Consider the following 21,594-nt stretch of genomic DNA (forward strand, 5'->3'; position numbering starts at 1 on the left):
GTTTATTAAGTTATATTATCCCTCCACTAATTCTAGAAAGGGTTCTCGCCTCTTGTCCCTAAATTACCTAATATTGAATGAATTAGGTTGTGTTGTAAATTGGATTCTTTGGTGGACTAGTCTCTAAACATTATTATTTTAGAACTACGTTACCTTGGTCCTCCTGTGCAAACCCCTAGGTACCAATCCAATTCGAACCAAGTCCAAGTCCAGGCTTGGTTTGTTGCGGGTCCAAGCAGGGTCCAGCCCACAACCTATGGGTTCGGTCCTATTGAACCCAAGAGGAATTTTGACAAATTTTGACAAATCCAGGCAGAATTTGACAGGTTTTTATTTGCCAAAAAGGAAATTTCGACCCCCCCCAAACCCTAATTTGACCACTAAAAACATCTAAAAGGTAAAACCTATTTCATTTATGCACAATAGAATGAGAAACAGAACCATTTTGCTCCATTGCTGAACTTTCGTTTTTGCTTGCCATTGCTCAAAGAGAGTTGAAGATTGATTGTTGCATGCTCCTTGTGCTATTCCTTCATAGTTGCAAGTGTTGATTTGTTCTCAAAGACATTGAAGAAGAAGATTTCAACAAAAGAGGTAGATTTTTGTTGTTGTTTATTATTATTATTATTTTTCCTTGCATTTTTTTAACAAATTGAAATGAACTCTCTAGTTTTGTTTTATTTTTTCATTTTGGTTTGTGGCTTTGTGCCTATCCATGTTGTTTATAGAATGGCAAGTGCTTCTAGTGCTGGGATCCAACCCCGCTTTAAAACACTCACACTCTCCCCTTTGGAAATGTGGAAATGGTACAACAACTTCTAGGTAGAAGAGGTTTCACTTGGATTTGTTCTCATCGCAAAGCACAATACAACAGCTCATGAAGTCGAGTGAAAGCACATTTGTGCTTTATCCCTCATCAAGGCATCAAATTTTGTCCAAGCAAGGAAAAAGGTAAAGGCCTTCTTGCAGAGGCACAAATATTGGAATATATTGAAGAGCAAGCAAAAGTACACGAAGCAATAGGGAAATAATCTATAGTTGCTCATCCTCTAGCAAAGAGTAAGAAAGGATCGAAGGCCTCTCCATCACCTTCCAATCTTGAAACTATAGAAGGCCATCCATTCACGTTTGTACCTCAAGAACAACTTGTGACACATAAGAGATCAAAGAGACCATTGGAAACTTCATTTCACAATGAGGGTAGAGAGATTATTGAGCAAGACATAGCTAGATGTATCTATGCTAATGGATTGGCATTTAATGTTGTTCGCTCACCTTATTGGCAAAAAATACTGAGATCAATTAATGAGGCTCTTAAGGGGTTCAAAGCCCAAGTTATGAGAAGGTGCGTACTTCCTTATTGGACAAAGAGGTGAAACATGTAGAGGACTCTTCGAAGCCCATCAAGGATTCATGGGTAAAGACAGGGGTGTCCATCATATCTAATGAATAGAAAGATGCAAGAAATTGCCCATTGATCAATGTTATTGCAATGTCCCCTAAAGGGGAAATGTTTTTGAGAGCAATGGATTGTGAAGGGCAGTCCATTTATTGCTAATATTCTTTGCCAAGCCATTGAGGAAGTTGGCCCATGAAATGTTGTTCAAGTGGTAATAGACAATGCCAAAAATTGTAGGGCTGCTAGGTTATTGGTTGAGGAGCGCTATTCACACATTTTTTGGACACCTTGTGTTGTCCACTCACTCACCTAATGCTGCAAAAAACTGGCAACAAAGTTGAATGGATCAAACAAACATATGTTGATGCCAAGGAGATCCAAATGCTCATCACCAACCACCATATGTCACAAGGCATATTTAGACAATTCTCAAGATTGGAGCTATTGAAGGTAAGTTAATTTTAAATTTAGTTAAATAATGAATATGTAATTTTAAATTTAGTCAAATAATGAGTATGTTTAGTAAACTTTTTAATTTAATTTTAATTTTAATTTTTCTTATTTTGATTTTGAAATAGGTTGTTGAGAACCATTTTGCCTCCAACACACTTGTATTGAGACAACTTGTGAAGAGTTATGAGGCACTATCTAGCATGGAAATCAACCCTAACTGGAGCATATGGAGGCAATCTAGCACTACAAGGGCAGAAAACATTAAGAGAATGATACTAGATGACACTTGGTGGGATCGTGCTAAGTACCTCTTGAGATACACTAGGCCTATATTGAGAATGAACTATTATATTGACGTGGATAGGCCTTGTTTGGGTGAGATATATGATGGCATCAACTCAATGATTGAAAAGATGAAAGTCATCATAAATGTAAAAGAGCAAAATCCCAAAAAAACATTCTTCAAAGAACTATAACAAATCATTGTGGAGAGATGGAACAAAATGACCACTCCATTGCATCTCCTTGCCTTTGCATCAAGTCCCAAGTATTATAGTCAACAACTCCTCATTGGCACAAGAGTTGCCCCATATAGAGATCCCAAAGTTGCTTAAGGCTACAAGGCATCCCTTCGCAAACTCTTTCACCAAGACATACAATCTATAGTGAGAGCTGAATTCATGAGTTTTACAAGCACAAACAATTGTGGTCTTAAGCTCTTTGGGACAAGCATAGGGTATGATTCTTCATACCAACACCTACAACCTCCTTGCCATCAAAATTTTAGCCCAAGTTCTAAGTTATGAAAAAAAAAATTCTTTCTTTTAATTTTACTATTTTAATTTTATTTATAACTCTTAACTCTTATTTCAAAATCTTGATAGGTCGCTAGTTCATCTGAGAGGAATTGGAGCACATACTCCATCCACTCAATAAAGCGCAATAGACTACACTCCAAAAATGCGGAGAGCTTGTTCTTTGTGAAATCAAACTTGCGGCTCCTCACACACAAAGAAAATTCCTACAAACAAGGGAGACAAAGCAGTGGAATGTTGATCCAGAGCATGCCAAGTTGGATAATTCAGTTTCCCACCTTGCTGCACTTGGAGTTGATGATGACCATGACCTACCTAGTGATCATGAGACTGAGAATGCTAGTACCTTTGCCAATGCTAGTTCCAATGCCACTATTTGTGATTCTTCTAATATTCCATAGCATATGGAGGATGATGATGATATTTTTTATGACACGTGATATTTGATCAGTGTATTTTGATATGTTATTTGAACTAAAACTTTAATATATATAATGACAGTCAAGCTTTCACTATTAATATGGTGTTGTATTTTGCTATGTTATTTGACTATTAGCATAGTGGGTTATTTTAAACTTAACTACTACTGCATATATGTATATATTTTTTATTTTTATGTTTTTGTACGAACAAACCCAACCCAAAAAAAAAATTGACAAAACCAGCACACTTGCAGCTTGAACCCAAGCTCGAGCCCGAACTGGAACCGGCAACTTAGCTTTTGAAATATGTTGTTTATGTCAAATTTAAAGAGTTAAATGCCAATTATGAGCATTGTCTTCTAGATATTGTTTATCTATCCTATTGAATGTTTAGATATCACAATAAGATGATTGGAACATCTTATGCTATAAAAATGATAGTTGTTGGTTTATACGTGTAAGTGCATTCATTACTGTTAACACAGACCAACTACCACTACACCAAAAGTTCAAACTTTTAGTGAGAGCACCACCAGAGAAGTTAGGGTGTCGAGGAGGGTTGAGGGTCCCACGCGACAACGGTTTATCCCCCCAAGCCGAGAGGTCCGTATTGGACACAGTCAACCACAAGGGTAGTAAGTTGTGTTTATTCTTTTGTAACTAGGAAGAAAAATAAAAGGTGAATTCTAATTGCCAAAGGCAACATTAGAATTCATTATAAATAAGACTGGGCCCTATTCCAATATTATGTGAATCTTTATAGGGCTGGACCCTATCCTTATTGTATTATGTCCAAAATTAAAGGCCACACCTAGTCAAACGTATGGACCCAAAGTCATATCATTTAGTATGTAACTTAGGCGCCAAAGATAGGACCCATATGTGGCGTGTAAACTAAAATATTGTTTGGCGCCAAAAGTTATTGAGCCGACCCAAAAGATAGGTCTCACATCTTGCATATATATACAAGCAACAATTGCAAGTCATTCACACTATTTTATCAAGGTGAAATACCTCTCTACTCTATGCGAACTTCTTCAGTCATATGTGCGAATTATCTCAGCTAGTGGGTGCAAAGTTATCCAGAAAAGGTGCGAGATTATCCTTCTAAGGGTGTGAACTGTGTGTGCACTTGGAGCACAAATCTCATCTTCCAAAGGTGCGAACTGTGTATGCACTTGGAGCAGCCCAGGTGTGAAGAAGTGCAGATGGATGTGCACTTGATGTACACCTTGGTGCGGGCTGGTGAAATGCAAATCAGTGCATAGAGAGTGCAGATGCAAGGATGAAGGGCAGATCGGTGCGCACTTGGTGCGCAACTTGGTGCAGACTTAAGGTGCGACTAAAGTGCAGACCTAAAGTGCACCAAAAGTGCAGATCTGGTGCGGATAAAAGTGCAAATCTAAGACTATCTTGTGTGCAGACCTAGCCATCAAAGGAGCATAAAACAGATTGATGTTTGATCATCTTCATCAGCCCTAAGAGATCAGTGTTGTACTCAGAATGTTACATCTAATTTATAATCAGATCTGAGGATCACTTCATGCTAGGTTTTTCCTCCAAGAGGGAGGTTTCCCAGGGTAACTTGTGTTATGTGTCTATGTTGTTTCATGCATTCAACTTCTACTATGTTTGTTTAAATGTTCATTATTAATCATTTAACCTACAGGTTAATATAAGCTGGAAATTAACATTATCAAAGATACAATTCTGATTTTTGTTCTTACCGTTAATCTGAGATTTTAAAATCAACAAGTTGTTGCCGATGGGAGTCAAACCCTCCCCAGCAGAGTCATCAGTTTTGTTAACACGGGCCAGCTGCCACTACACCAAAAGTTCAAACTATTAGTTAGAGCACCACTGTAGAGGTTAAGGTGTCGAGGAGGGTTGAGGGTCCCACGCGACAACAGTTTAGCCCCCTAAGCCAAGAGGTCCATATTGGACACAGTCGACCACAAAGGGACTAAGTTGTCGCTGGTGGGAGTCGAACCCTCCCCACCAAAGTTGCCAGTTTTGTTAACATAGACCACCTGCCACTACATCAAAAGTTCAAACTGTTAAGTGAGAGCATCACCAAAGAGGTTAGGGTGTCGAGGAGGGTTAAGGGTCCCACACGACAACAATTACCTTGGTAGATTTTCCACAAAATGTTTAATAATGGACAAAGTGTATTAGATATATGATGCATGAGCATATAGGTATGCTAATTGTTAATAACCCACATGTTGAATTGGATTCCATCATGCAGGTTGGCCACATATTGCTAGATCCTTTGTGATGGGTTGGGCTCCTCCAGTGGAGTAGCATGGGGAAGCTTAATGCTTCGTGGCAAGGTGAATATCACCTCGATGATACTTTCTCTCTCTCTTCTGCTTCAAGTTATGGAGAAAGGAAGCATAGGAGAGCTTGTAATACAGTGTTAGTGTATTTACCTATCTTGTGATCTACTGATTGGAAGAGAAGCTGACTCTTAACTACTGCTTACTTTTCTTTTGCAGATTTGAGCGTGATAACATGATGTATCTACTTGTATCTATAACATTAAATATTTGTATTTCATAATTGTGCTAAGCATGGTAAATGGTCTTGAACAAATTGAGTTGCAATCATGCCGAAACATTGTTAAGGATTTTGTACTAATTGTAATGTTTAACCTCCATGATTGTTTGAAAGATTCCATTGTGGTATCATTTCATATATAATAGGAAATTTGAAAAGAAAAAATCTAAGTAAAATGTCTGCCTCCTAGATTAGATCTTCATCATCTTCATGATATTCAATAATTTACATACTTTATTAGTGTGTAATTGGTTGGATCTTTCATGTTTGAGACGTCCCCAACCACCTTAGGGACAGCCATGCGTCCCCTATGCATTTCCTGCACCCTGATTTTAGGGACACGTTCTGAGACATTTCCTCATTTTCTCAGTTTGGGGGTAATGTCCCCCCATCCCCAAAATTCCTCAAGGGATGGGGACGAGGGTTTGAGGGGTAGTGACGCATCCCCAAGTAACATAGTAAATTAGTCAAATTTTCCAATGTTGAAAACATCACTGAACAGGGGAGTCGAGAGTGGTTATACTATACCTCAGAAATAGAAATTCAAAGAATTGGGAAATAATGAATATATTAAAAGAGGCTTTGGTTATTCTGGGTGACATCCCAAATTTTTCATATTGAATCCATGTGTCTTGTTTCTCTATATCTGCTTATTGTGGAGCAGACTCTTGTTTCTCTTTTATTATAGGACAGGGACTCTCTCAAAACATGTACCTTTGAATCCATGTCTCTTGTTTCTCTATATCTGCTTATTGTGGAGCAGAATCTGCAATTGAGCACCATCAAAAGGTAGATGGCATTTTAGGGAGACATGACTGCAATTTAAATGAAGAAATTATTTTTCTACCAAGAGGAGGAGGTGTTAGAGGCCATCATGGAAATCCTGGGGAAGGATTTTGTGGAGAGTGTAGTGAGGCACAGGATAAACTCAGAAATTTCTTCAATGTTTGGTGAGAATCTACTAGTCTTGACAGGTGTAAGGAGTTAACTAGGGCTCTGGGAATGTATTTTGTGTGGGGCAAATTAAGAGCAGACTTAGATGAGACAATTGACAAAAACAAGATTGATGTGATGTCCCCTGCCTGTTGACATCAGTTAGCAGGAGTAGAATCAGTCTATCATGGACTCTCGTAGGCTGGTTGAGTTGTGGAGAGAGTCAAGGGGGAAGATACTGGATCTTCTGTAGTTGTCCATTTTCTTTGAGGAGCTCATTTGGAGTCCCCTAACCAATTCAGAGTGGGATTTCCTATTTTTAGAAAGCAGGGGCTATTTATAGGCAGTTGGGGTTTAGCAGGAGCATACATACTCTGCTGGTTTACTTCAGCCACTTCCAATTCCTAACAGGAAATGGGAATGTTTATCTATGGATTTCATCACAGGGTTGTCGAGAGCACAGGGACGTGATTGCATATTTGTGGTTGTGGATCGTTTGACAAAGTATGCCCACTTCTATCCAATCACCACCACTTATTCAGTTGTTCAGGTAGCAAAGTTGTTCTTCAGAGAGGCATTCAAATTACATGGCTTGACTCGGACTATTGTCAGTGATAGGGATACTCGGTTTATGAGTCACTTTTGGCAGGAGCTTTTCAGACTTTGTTGGACCGAGCTTACACCGAGCACCAGTTACCACCCTCAGACTGATGGTCAGACTGAGATAGTTAATAAATGGGTTGAGGGATACCTCAGGAACTACATTCAGGACAGCAGAAGGCGTGGGTGAAGTGGATTTACCTCTGTGAGTATTGTTACAATACCACTCACCACATGTCCATTCAGATGACACCATTTACAGCACTGTACGGGTATGAGCCTCCTAGTTTCATTGACTTAGTGTTGAGTGACAGTAGGGTGCCTAGTGTGGGAGACATGCTACAGGAGAGCCAGGACATTGTAAAGGCTCTTAAGGAGAATATAGCCAAGGCACAGAATCAGCAAAAGCAATATGCTGATCAGAAGAGGACAGAGAGGTCATTTGAGGTAGGAGACATGGTATATTTGATGTTGCAGCCATATCGGCAGTCTACTCTCAGGAAGAGTGTAGAGAAACTCAAGCCACGATATTATGGTCCTTTCAAAGTGACCAGGCGTGTAGGGGAGGTGGCTTATGAGTCGGATTTACCGGCAGACAGCAGAGTACACAATGTGTTTCATGTGTCACGTCTCAAAAGGCGTTAGGACACCATATTGTTCCTTCTACAGTTTTGCCACCCCTAGATGATGAGGGGAAATTGATACTTGTACCTGAGGCTATCCTTGAGTTTAGGGAAAGGAATTTCAGGAGAGGTACTATCACAAAGTACTTAGTGAAATGGAAGGATTTGCCGGTAGAGGATGCTACTTGGGAGAGTGAGGAGATCTTACAGCATCCAAAGTTGAGATTGCTTGAGGACAAGCAATTTCAAGAGGGGCAGACTGTCATGTCCCCTGCCTGTTGACATCAGTTAGCAGGAGTAGAATCAGTCTATCATGGACTCTCGTAGGCTGGTTGAGTTGTGGAGAGAGTCAAAGGGGAAGATACTAGATCTTTTGCAGTTGTTCGTTTTCTTTGAGGAGCTCATTTGGAGTCCCCTGGCCAGTTCAGAGTGGGATTTTCTATTTTTAGAAAGCAGGAGCTATTTATAGGCAGTTGGGGTTTGGCAGAGCTTGGTTTTTTTTTTAGTAGTCTCCGGCTTCAGACGACGTGTGATTTGGATGGCCAAGTTGAGATATATTAATATTTGATTGAATTAATTAAATATTATTTATCAGCACTTTATAATAAAATGTTATATTATTCAGTTAAGTGCATAACTTAACGAAGGGTCTATTTCTCATTGAGTGGGGCCAAATCGATTAAAGGGAGATTTAATAATTAATTGGCATTTCCTAAAGTAATTGGCATTTCCTAAAGTAATGAATTTAAGTCACTTAAATTCATTAATGATTTAATATGCAAAATCGTACTTTCTCTAAGAGGTGCGCCAAACCCTAAAGAGGAGTTATAAGGAGGATTTAGGGTTTTCTTTTCATTATGCTGAGTTTTGATATTTAGGATTTGAACTCTGAGAGGAGTTTTTGGCCAAGGGTTTCAGCAGAAGCTTCTTCTACAGTGATCGGAGGTATCGGTGCAGGAAAACGTGGGATTCCTGTACATCAGCATTAGAGACTGTGAAATATCAGTTGATCTTGCTTATTCAGTTGGTTTCATTCAGGGACCAAGTTTATGCTAATTGAACAGAGAGTCATCGTCATTCTTCATTGATTTGATTGCAGCAATGAGAGGGAAACAAAGGCAGAAAAAAAGGAGGATATTATTGAGGGACTGTGAAGACTTGTACGGCTTCTTGGGCTCTGCCCCAGTCACCTTAAGGAGGCTGCTATCTGCATGCTGGAGCGTTGCAAAAAATATTAAAAATATGTAGAAGGTGCGCCTAGCCTTGACCTTCCCATCAAGCTATCATGCAAGCTGTTCGGGCCAGTCTGGAATAAATTACAGCGTGCTGTCATAATGGACTGTGTATGGCCAGCAAGAAGAAAATAAGAGGTTTCAGAATTTCTTGGTATTTATCAGCTTCCTCTTTAGCATTGTTTATTTATGAATTGAGGATAAATGAATGTTGAATGAATGTAATAAGGGTTTGGTCAGTTTACTATCGAATTATAATTAATTTCTAGCAATTTCCCATAGTTGCTTTTTGAGCTTGTAATGGTCAAAATTATACTTGCTGTTCAAAAATTTGCAAAGAACAAACTTAAATGCAACAGGTTCAACTAAACTTCAGTTGTTAGAGTTGAGAGCCTTTGTGAGGTTCTTACAATTCAATGGCTCTCCTCTCTTCCAATAACAAGGTTTGAGTTCAGAGAGCTAGCTTTGGTCTTTACAGTGAGGAGCATTAAGAAATAACTGGAGGAATCAATCAAAAGGTGGCTGCTATCCAGAAACATCTTCTGCTGAGATTGGTGGGTTTTCACATCATCCTAAATGCAACATCCTGGAGCTTCTATGCCCAGAAAAATCATCACAGTTGCAGGAAAACTTCAACATAGCAAAAACACAGAAAGCCATCAAGTTTCCAGTGAGGAAGGATGCATTGGTAAAGATGGAGAGCAGATCCTATGGGCCTGACTGCAGTGGGTTGCTCCAGTCTCTCTGGTGTCTGGTATGGTTTTCATGGTAATGTTTTTGGGTTGGTCACTTTATCAGGTTTATGGGCTTCTGTAATATATAGCATCTGTCTGAGAATATTTGTCTGCTCAAAAAAAATGTCTATAGATGGGTGGGCTAAAGTCTGTGTACAGGCATTTTGATACCAGCTTGACTGGAATCTGTATAGGTGGATAGTATGAGCTGTGAATGGTGATGTAAATATGAATCTGCTCTTCCCATGAATGAAACAATGCATCCTCTCCATTGCTTGTAAGGATATCAGATGTAATCATATTAATATTTTTGTATATAAAGGGAGAGGGCCCAAACATCGCTTGATCAATTCGAAAAAAAAAATAGAGCAATATATATTAAAAATTTAAATATAAAAAAAACAAGAAGAAACAGCACACATCAAAATGGCCATTCACAACAAGTTTTCCATTTTGAGCCCTTACAATAAAAGGGCATGGGCTATCACATTTCTTGCTACACAGTGTTGTGGTAAGTATGTTTCATCAACTCCATTCAGTATGGAGCTTCTAACTAAAGGTTCTCGAAGTTTTTTGTCTCAAAATGGATTAGAGTAATGGGGCTCTTAGGTCTGTATAAACCACAATATTTTCTACACCAATTAATATGACACGCCTACAAGCTTCTTCAAAGCATTCCAAGACATTTTCCAACGGATATTGTTCGTCTTATCTATTTGTGATTATGGCTAAGCACTGGCAGCAGCAAAATGTCAAAATATCAAATACGTTGAATGATCTCAAAATTACAATACTAACAGCAGTTCAAACTTCAAACTCATAATCATTTCATGTAGAGCACCATAAACACCATCCTTTATGGGAAGACAAAACTGGAAGAAACAAATATCCTCAAGAGAAAAGAAGACTAGCAGCACTTTTGGATTTGAATTAGGGAGGCTACCTAGCAAGTATTTAGGCACCACCTATTCTCTGATTTTTGTAACAAAATGGTACACCCTGTGACAAGCACTGAATAGAAGGTTTCACTTAAAGCTGTCAGGATGGGATGGTAAGTTCATACAATAGCAAAACGTTCACTAACCCAAGGAAAATGGAATAGCTGAACTGAGAAATCTGTGATCTCTTAACTCAGTTGTTAGGCCCAAGGTCTGGACTCTGGAGGATGTTAAAGAAGCATGACCAACCCTGGGGCAAAATGTTTAGAACCAGGTGCATGCTTTTTTGAGATAATAAGTTTCAAGTTTGTGATCCCTTTTTTGATATTGAAACTTTCTGTGGCAAGGTACAACAGATGACGAGAAATTCCCCTCTTACAATGGAAAAATGTTTACAAACCTAATGAAGATGAAGAGCTGAACAGATAAATCCTCCACCCAAAAGGTCATCCCCCCTGCATCAGCAACTGAACTAGAAGAAGACTTCAAACAAAGAGATGTTGTCCTCTCTGCTTTTGGTTTGTCTCATTCAACTCTTACAATCCCGGATAGGATAACCTAGCTTGCATTTTATGTGTGCTAATGCTATTCTTTGTTGTATGTATTTATTAGCTGATATTGGACCATCCAAATGGAAAATAAAAGTACTACTGTTATTCTTATCTTTTCATCATACTTCCATGTTTGTTATCCATCAATCTAGATCTCAGCTAAGACAGTGTAACCAATTTCTATCACTAACTCAAACTCTTATGGTAAATAAAGGGGTTGACCAAGAGATTGAACTTCATTTAGAATTATTTTCTCAGTTGACTGAACCAGTAAAGCCCTCATTAATTTAGCTAGAAAAAAAACTAGACTTTGACATTGGTTTTTGAAAGATTTAAATAGAGCAGGGTTTATGACCTTGTTATTTACAATATCCCTTAAAACCTAGCACATGCTAAAATCATCAAGAAATGTTCTGACACTGATTTTTGAAAGTTGTGAAGTAGCGGTATATTGAACCCTTTTTCTTTGTTTTCTTTCTTACGACACTAATATCAGTCAAACTGCTTCCATGCCTTACTTAAGTACTCTCTTAGGAGCAACTCCGATAATCATCAGAACTGGTAATATAAAATTTTGTAAATGTCATTTTTAAGGGGTCAAGCAGAAATAAATTTGTTAATCTCCTATATGTTATCAGATCATGTTAGCAGAGGTTGTCAAAAAGGCAACCTCTGCAAGGTATAAGAGACATTGCAGTAAAAGAAAAAATAATGAAGAGACAATAACAGATAATTGCTAAAAAGACCTTATTTGAAAATTGTAAACAAGGGTAGGATAATACCGAGGCCCTCTGTGTTCCAATCATCATCGCAGATTAATTGATCCTACACAGATGTATGACAAAGCCCCAGCAGGAAAACCCTCCCTCTAATTTGATCAAGCTGACCCCAAGCTTGAATAGTAAGTTACTTCTCAGGTCCATGATAATAATTGATTTCAGTTTTCTATCAGTATACTTCTCATTCTGAACTTGATCTGTAATACCAGGCTTGCGTTGACCTTTCTTACCAGACTTCTCCTAACCTTCTACTTAAAAAAAATTCTATGCTCCAGCTACAATGCAATTGAGCACACGGGGCCTAGCCATTGAACTTTAGTTTTTCTCTCATCAATTACAACAAGATGCAAAGCACTTTTTCAGTTAAAAAATGACATTTGTTACCCATATTCATTTGAGTTGGTAAACATTAAGCATGTCAACTTTAACTGTTCAGTCTACCCCAACACAAGAAACCATGCTACAACTCAATAATAGAAACTTCTCTGTTCATCTTCATCTTATCTAACGTGCATAGCTGTATTATTGTAAAATTTAATCTTCTCAAAAGTCATCGCTTCACTTCCGTTCTTTTGGGGCTCTGCACTACTCCCCACTTCAAGATTTAGGATATTAAAAGAAGAAAATGACATTTCTGTGTTTTTTGAGAAGCTCTTCCATGGAAGAAAGCTGACATGAGGGATAATTGCTATGGACCATCCTGATAATACAGGGATATCCCATCTTTGCTTTCTATAATCATAGAAATAATACAAGATTATGAAGAATTAACTAAACAAAATTTCATGAGGGGCAATACTGATCCCAGTCCAAAATCTTCAGATACATGTACACCAAAAAGATAACTTAAGATGCATTTTCACCATGATCCTAAGAAATTCAGAGTTCAATGGTAAAACCAGCAAGTCATTTACAAGCAAATAGCTACTGCAAATCATCCACACATGAACAAGAATTACATGATATCAGCAAGTGAATCAACCTAAATATTGAGATCAAGGTAGAGAATACACAAAAAAGGGTGTAAGTCATGTAATTTTTAACATCATAATTCTTAAAAGATGCTAGATATGTGTAGTGGTCCCATATTTATTTTTAACCTTTAAAGAGAAAACTGGAAGTTTCAAATGCAGAAATAGTGTAAACCGTTACCTCAATCCTATCTTGCCAACTGAACGAGGAGTTGCAGGCTCTGACTCGTGAGACTTTGAAATCAGTAATCCCTGCTGCCTTTCCTGTAAAGGAAACAACAAATAATTAAACGCTTTGTCAGCAACAAAATCCAGTTTCATGGCTTTATTATTTTTTCATTGTAATGACAGGTATAAAAGAGTGTGACAAGCTTTTCTTAAGCAGAATTTCTGTATATCTCCAAAACTGCTGTTTAAAAGAAGAGACCATGCACCATGTGAGAAAAGTGAAAACAGCATACACCCCAAATTTACAAGATCAAAAAGTCAAAGAAATTATTCATCAAGATTATGGACTGCACTGTCTAAGCCTTAAGGGGTGAAATATGATGTAATGGGCCTCAACTAGTTGATCCAACTAAATCTATTTCTCAGAAGCTTCTGTTTATGGTGTAGAGTTTCAGAGATGAACAAGGCAAGGAATCTGATATCTTTATACTCCAAAAAGGTTTTCTGGCTTCAGCAAACAATGGAAACTCCTTCAAACTCATCACAAGTAGAATGCAAATATGAAATGCTCCTCTGATTCTGGGATCCAATTTATGTAGTTTGCAAATGTGATGTTCTCTCAAAAGATGGCAGTGATACATCTCCATAGGAAACTGATGTGATTTAAAAGATGAAGAGGGCAAGGACTATCTGATCTTTCTTCTCCAAAAAAGTTTTATGGATTCAGCAAGCAATGGGTTCAAGAAGTTGAAAAAGCAATGGAAACTCCTTAAATCTCACGATGAGAAAAATGTAGAGATAAAATACTCCTTTAATTTTGGCTCCACTTTATTTAGTTTAAAATGCGATGTTCTCTCAAATGATGACAGCAATTCATCAGCATGGTATGTTGATGAGAGAAAACCCGAAACAAGCCTAAAGGAATTCTCAAGTCCTATGGCATCTGTATCTGAATATTTCTTATATTAACATTGAGTCCATTCCAGAAATGGTGATGGAAGAGGGAGTGTTCAAGTGTTGTTATGGGACCTTCCTTTGGTTCAAACCAAGTGACTCTAGAATAGGCTTCAGAAAACTTTTCATGAATGCCTCAATTATATGTGTCTTTTGGTGAGAACAAGAGGTACAGACTTAGCAATGATATAGATTCCACTGGACCTTTACAAGCAATGATATAAAATGCCAAAGGACCTAAACCACTGGTTGGCAATCCACCTCAAAGACTAAAAGACAAGAAAAGGGTATATGGTATGCCCTGAATGGGAATCCGCCTGAGACCAAATTTGTCACCATAATAACTATATGGAGCATATTTTAAAGACTAACAGTTATTCTTCAAACTCAACCTATATGATATATGATGGTGTTATCTAGAGCTTTCACGTCTTGTATGTTCTTTGCTAGCTTTTTTCTGTAAAAGTTAATAAAAAATAGTATTATCATACTTGTTTGGTAACCACTACATTACATTTACAGAAAGATGTATACACAAAATGCTGAATTAAACAACAAAGCATGACTGCTGTAAGGCTGCTTATAATAATATGGCATTGATGCTCTACATAGGTTTTGCATTATGTAATGACTGGTTTTTCTTTACATTTACTGTAGTTCACATTCCCAAAGGCTCTCATGCCCATTTTACTTCAAAAAAAAAAAAAATAGCAAGCATCTTAACCATTCGAGCATTCTCTAGAATTCAACAAGACCACAGTTAACATACAAATCTTCCAAAGATGTTAAAACTGGGTTTCCGCATAGCCAAATGCCTAATCATTGCTTTCCAGAAAGTGACCGTTTCTTCACCTTTGGGATGTTAAAACTATATGCTTTTCTGCTCAAAATTCTGTTTGACTCTTCACAATGAGTAAAAGCATCAAATTCTAAAACACTTTTTGGCTTAATTAATCACCAAGTATCCAAATTCCATGCTGCAACTCTCAAGGTTGTTGACATTTCGTGTTTGAATTATGTGTTGCTAATGATAAACTTCAACTTGTTCAAGCTTGCATAGTTACAGAAAAACATTTTCATTGTATCACAATTGCCAACCATTTTACCGAAGTTGTTAAAATATTTCTCAAACCAACAGTTTAAAGTAGCTAAGCTTTCTGATATGTTTCTCAACTTCTCAAAGATTCTCATCTTACTCCGGAAGACATCAATGCAGCAGGTCTTCTTGAGGTGATGCTTGCCCTCATGAATAATCATAAAGTGACTAGTGTGTTTAAGTTAAATCAAACAGTGAACAGACATCTATATCTGATAATAGGCCATGCATGGGGAAACTCCCAAATCGACAAAGAATGATACAACTTTGAGATTAAGCATCGACTAAAAATTACACTAATGCTCCCTTAACATCAAATTGTGATGAGGTCCAGAAAAAGAACTAAACAATGTTATGGATCTTTAGCAGACAATTGTAATACATGAATGATGTTTCCTCTTCCTGACATTTCTACGGCAACGCCTTAGCATAATCATAGAGATTGTAACTGTCAGATCTAATATAACTGGTCTATATCACCAATTCCGATGGATCTAGTCAGTAGGTGTAAGTTTGTGACGGCTTAAAAAGAGTCAAATCGGGGGAAAATCTTCACGTGATTTTCAAAAACACAAGTTAATTTAAGTTGGGCCGCAGATTACAGTTATAAGCAAAAGAGAAACCAGATGCAAATAGATAGAGTTGGCAATGCAATTTAATAGAGCAGTAGAGAAGAAGAGCTCAATCAACTTCATACACATTGTAAGTAAGAACAAGAAAAACAATAGAGCTAGTCAGTTCAGCAGAAGTTGAGAAGTAGTAAAGTTTTTTCAGAAACACACCACACCATTTGGCGCAGGCCCATTGCCATTGCCAGACCTCCACGCAACTGCAGCCGCCAGCTTTGATATCCCTTACTATACCCTTTCAATAAGTCGAAATTGTTGCTGTCTCTAACTGCAATGATTCCTGCAAAGCTTGATCCAACTATTGCAGCAGTGGATCAAGCACGATAAGCTTCAATTTCCACCGATCTCTTCACCGCACACTGCGAGTCTGAATCAAAATAACGAAGTAACAACAATGTATTCCATACACCTTCCCAGTATTCTAGTTTTTGGATCTGGAACCCTGTCTTGGTTCATTAAATCACAGATACACCTTGACCTGTATTGGCTGCAACTATATAGAATTGTTCAGTAATTCAAAAAGAGAGCAAAAAATATCATATGCCGCTTACGAATGCCAGAAACTAATACCCCAGAAAAATCCTCTATTGCTTCTCTTTTGGCAGATTGTCCAACTCCAACAATCAAATCTTAATATGCAGAGCCCCTTGATGGATCTTAGGCAATATTATCTGCAAAATACGCGACAAGCCTAGCCCAAATCAATAAAAAGCATCAATGCATACTATACTGAATGAGCCAGAAACTCCGAAATGACATGAAAATACGAGCAATAAAAACCTCAAAACTCAGATCTCCATAATCATTAAACTCTTTATTAGCATTGTCTTAAATATGCAGCAAAAGCATTACAAAGATCAACTTTTCCTCATACTCTAGAGATGACATTGAAATCTGGCCTATATTTTATATTCTTCACAAAGAAATTGTCAATAAAAATCCCAAAAATCCTGTTTTTAACCATTACAAGGCTCAACAGAACAGGAAAAAAAAATACTAATTTTAAGCTAATAAATATAAATCTGTACAATATTCCAGCTACAATTAGAAAAATATAAGTGACTTGCATCTTCTGAAATAAAATCAGCCACTTGAACACTGATTTCTCATTTATTTTCCCAAATTCAAGATATCTAATGCTCTAAACTGCGAAATCACCATTGGATCGCTGTCATTGCAATCGTACCCTTAAAACAGAACAAAATTGGCCAAAATGAAACAACTTAGATGCACAAAAACTGCAGATAAAAGAAATCGAGCAATTGCAGACCTGCTGCGGCACAAAATGGGCCAAAATGGAGCTCAAAAGAGAGCAGAGAAAATTGCCCTCCTTCTGCGCCGCCTTAAAATGAAAGGCTAAACCAAAAAAATCTGAAATATAAGCTCAAGATGCAGCATTGCTACGCCATAAATGAACTCCCCCATAATTTCTTCTACCGATGACTGCAACGTGTGTGACCGAGACAGCCAGTCGTTTCCAGCTCGACCCGGTTGCCAAGGGGCTTCACTGAAATAAGTGTTAAAATGAACTCAATATTTTTTATCTAAAAATATAAAATAATGATAATTAAATGTTTTTGTTAGGATCCTCTTTGTCTAGATTTTGGAATGGATGCCACAACACACCCCATTGAGAGCTGTTACACTACATGATGTTTTCCTAGTCCACGTGGCCCAACTCAATTTAAGTTTGACGAATTAAAATTCTTGTTTTTAAGAGGTTTGCTAAGCTGTTGCTTTTGTAGGAGGGACTTTGTTAGGATTTGTAATGTAAGGTCATTAGTCATTATATGATTTGATTAGTAGGGCCATCTCCACAAAACATACAATACCAATTTGTATTAAAAAAAGAAATGAAAGTTTATATATTAAGGTATGATTGGGTTTGATTTGATTTATGATATTATTAAAAAACAAATTTGGGTTTAAATATATATCTCTTTATAGTATTATAATTACATCATATTTTATTAAACTTATATGGTCTTGGTTGGTTATCATCATTTTAGCATTAATGTTGTTTGGTTTGATTGAATTTGTCCATCACATTGAGTAAGTCATCAAGAGGAATGTATGATTGTCATATAATGTAACTAATCATCCTATTATGATATGGTCTTGCATCATTAGATCTACCATGAGAGTATGATGAGAGTATGATGTGGTCTCTGCATCATGGTAGTGAGAGTAGTTATATTGGAGATTGTTTAATTGTTTGTTATTGGGTCATGAAGGGTTTTATGTTTGTAGATCCCATCAATACATTATAATAGTTAGGATAGGATGGAAGGAATTTGGCATATAACAAGGGCAATGAAAGTCTTGCTTTATAAGAATAAAAAAGACTAAAGAAGTTGCTTTATGTCACATTTGGATACAATGGTAGCCATGATAATTACCTTACATCATGCTTTTCACCAAGGTTTTGGAGGAAGATAAGGAAGTGCCTTTGGTTTGTGAAGTTTGGGGTACCTTTGGTTTGTGAAGTTTGGTGTAAACTTTATGCTCTAGATTGTTGAAGAAAGAAAATGCATGGTGGCCCTTAAGTTCCACAAAAAAGGTTGTTTTCATTGGCAATGGCATCACCTACTCTAGGCATGTAGATGTGACATGAAAAATCAAGTGTAAGAGTGAAGTTTTGGGAATATTTAGGAGAGACGAGAATGGAATATTATGTTTATATATTTTTGCTTTATTCATTTTTGGATGAGTTGTACATATATTTTTTATTATATTTAATTTGTTTTGTTTTGTGTATAAGTTAATTATAATTAGTTGTTATATTTAATTTGTTATTTATGATAAGATCAATTTGTTTTTATTATTTATTGTCATTTTTTATTAGCAATATATTCTTAATTTTATTTTTGTACATAGATATATATCTATATTTTATCTTGTAATTTACATATATTTAAATATTCATCATATGGGTGTATTATTATTTGTGTATATATCTTTTAAGTATGCGTGTAGATCTATATTTCTACCTATCTATATCTATTAGGGTATTTTCTTGTCAAATTTTATTTTTCAGCTTTTCCTTTAAACACTTTTTTTTTTTTTGATAAAGTATATTTAGGTCCACATGTGTGTATGCATATGCGTACGAGTATTCGTATGTGTGTGTATGTGTATGTGTATGCACATGTGGGTATGTATATTAATTTAAGAATCTATTTGATTGTTATTTGTTAATTAGATTTATTTGTCTAGGTTTTGTTCATCATAGCTAACATTATATGTTCCCCCATTTTTCCCTTCTCACTACATAGCCCATTCCTTTCTTTTATTGTTGGCTCTCCCCTATCCTTAGGTCATTTGTCCCTTCTTAGATTGGCCATTCTCATGTTTTCTTATTAGATTGAGGTATGTCCTCTTGCTTCTTCTTTTTTTTTTCCTTTCTTAGATGGGTTATATTTTTTTATGTCTATTTTTGTTTCCTATTGGGTCTTCTTTCCTTTATAGTCCACATTCCCCCCCCCCCCCCTTTTTTTTTCCTTATTTGGGTTTATTTTAATTTTTAACTTCTTCCTTTTTCTTCTTTTTTTGTCCTCTATAATATTTTGGGACTTGGGCTTTCTCCCTTCATCTATTTAGATTTATGGTCTAGGACTATCTCTTCATTTCTCTCTTCTCTAACTATCATGAAGTTTGATCTAAAATATTGATGATAAAAATTTCGCATAGTCAAATCCAAAAAATTGTGATGTTTTATTATGGACTATTGAAAGTTCATGCTTTTAATTTGAGAGAGAGAGAGCAATACCTCTCCATGATTCATACTATATGGTGGTTACGATCGATACTGATGGACTCTTCTCATGTTTTGATACTCCTTGTTTCATGCTTTGTTCTTTCATTTTTTGAGATACTTCTTCATATCAGTGGATACATTATGGTATTTAGGATGATGACTTTATATTTAAGGTTACTGGATGATGTTAGGGTTTACTATTTGATGGACTTGATGATAATGCATCTCTTAGATGATATGGTTTATGTTTTATATTTATGATGTTATATCTTGTGCTAACCCTAATTTTGATAATTCTATTGGGTATGAGTGATGGTTGTTTGATTATACCATATTTATGTTTATGTTGTTTATTGTTTGTAAGTGTGTAAAGGATGATACTGCATCACTCATTATGAGTAGGATGTGATGTTATAATTCTCTTTCACCTGACTATGTTGGTGTGTGTGTGTGTGTGTGTGAGTGATGTTGTGCAAGAGTGCAAGTACTAGGCACCAACTCCACCTGGTCCCACAGGTTTGAGTGTGTCACCTTTCCCAATTGTATTTGATTAGAGGTGACACTAAGGCCCTACCACACTTAACCCTAGTTTGTGTCTTGTTTTTGACCCTTGTCTTGATTGCTTTACCTTTGGTTTAATCTCCATTTTGGTTATGGGGTCTTGTGGATGGCTATGCAAGTAATTGTGTTGGTCTTGTGGATGCCTATGCAAGTAATTGTGTGTTATCTCTTTAACTCTTTTTTATTTAATTTGAATTATTAATGATTTATTTTGGTATATGGATAAATAATATCAATATTAATTTATAAATTAAATGTCTATTTTATAAGTTTGGATGCAATTATTATAATGTCACCTTTTGCATTTAGTATGTGAATAGATGTATTTTATTTTCCTTTTATTCCATTTTAATTTATTTAATATTTATTATGATATTAGGTTAATTATTATTAATATTGATCTATTAAATAAATTAAATGATATTTATATAAGGTAAGGTGTGAGTTATAATATTATTATTCTTGTATTATTTATGTGTATGTTTTGAGTTAATGGGATTAAATAATTAAGGTAATTGTTTCCCTATTTTCTTCCTACTTTATAGGAGGAATTATTTGGTTAATAATAAAAATTTATTGGTGGCAATAAATAATTATGTGCATAAAATAATCTTTGATGGGATATTATTATATATGTTGATTATTCAATGAGTTTGGTTTATATAATTTAATCTTTAGTTTTGATTGGTTGAGGATTTGGTTGGGAAATTTGGTTATTTCTCGTACAAACACCAACTCCCATTTTGGGGGAATGGTTTTGTGCTGGAAATAACATGTTTTTGCTATGTGTGGATGTTGGAGAATTTTGGGATGATGGCTAGAAAAATTTGGAGTTTGGGAGGAGATCTGGGTGTGACATTAGAGAGCAATATTTGCATTGAATTGAAGGGGGGTTTTGTGAGAGTTTTTGTGAGGATTTTGTAAGGGTTTGTATGTGATTTGTTGGAGTTTATTGATGCTATTTATTGGTGTTGGATTCCTTTTATTTCTTGGATTGGAAGTGTAGATCATAAGGAGTTGATTTTGCAAGTTTTCTTCTACCTTTCTTCTACATTTTATACACTTTCCAGATTGGATTTGAATGCTACTTTCTATTCTATGGTTTTAAATATTTTTTGAAAATAAAAATATTGTATTATCTATATTTTTTGTTCTTTTGTTCCATTCTGAAAGTTATTTGCATTCATTGTTTGTTGTGTGTCCACACAATGCAAATAGGTGTGTTCTTTAGATTGTTTTTCTAAACATTTTTTACGGTTTCCTCTCGTGTGAATTCAATATTGATCATGGGGATGAAATGATTTCATTTATGGAAAGGATATTCACCCCTCTCAAATGGGTATTTTCTACATTTTTCTTTTGATGTGGTCTCATGGTTGTTTATGAGCCCAAAGTCCACCCTAGTTTTCAGTCTTGTTTT

General features: G+C 36.3%; 1 protein-coding gene across 1 annotated transcript in view; it reads right to left on the bottom strand.

Annotated features, from left to right (window-relative positions):
- LOC131039235 (protein CELLULOSE SYNTHASE INTERACTIVE 1) overlaps nt 1-17,340 on the bottom strand; it is a 36,851-nt gene extending 19,511 nt beyond the window's left edge. Inside the window, exons 1-3 of the mRNA XM_057971940.2 lie at nt 17,127-17,340; nt 16,010-16,527; nt 13,191-13,273 (exon numbers count right to left, since the gene is read on the bottom strand). The gene's annotated coding sequence lies outside the window, so the exon portion shown is untranslated. The remainder of the gene's footprint in view (nt 1-13,190; nt 13,274-16,009; nt 16,528-17,126) is intronic.
- Nucleotides 17,341-21,594: the final 4,254 nt, after the last annotated feature.

Source organism: Cryptomeria japonica, chromosome 10, assembly GCF_030272615.1.
Source record: "Cryptomeria japonica chromosome 10, Sugi_1.0, whole genome shotgun sequence".
NCBI classification, from domain to species: Eukaryota; Viridiplantae; Streptophyta; class Pinopsida; order Cupressales; family Cupressaceae; genus Cryptomeria; species Cryptomeria japonica.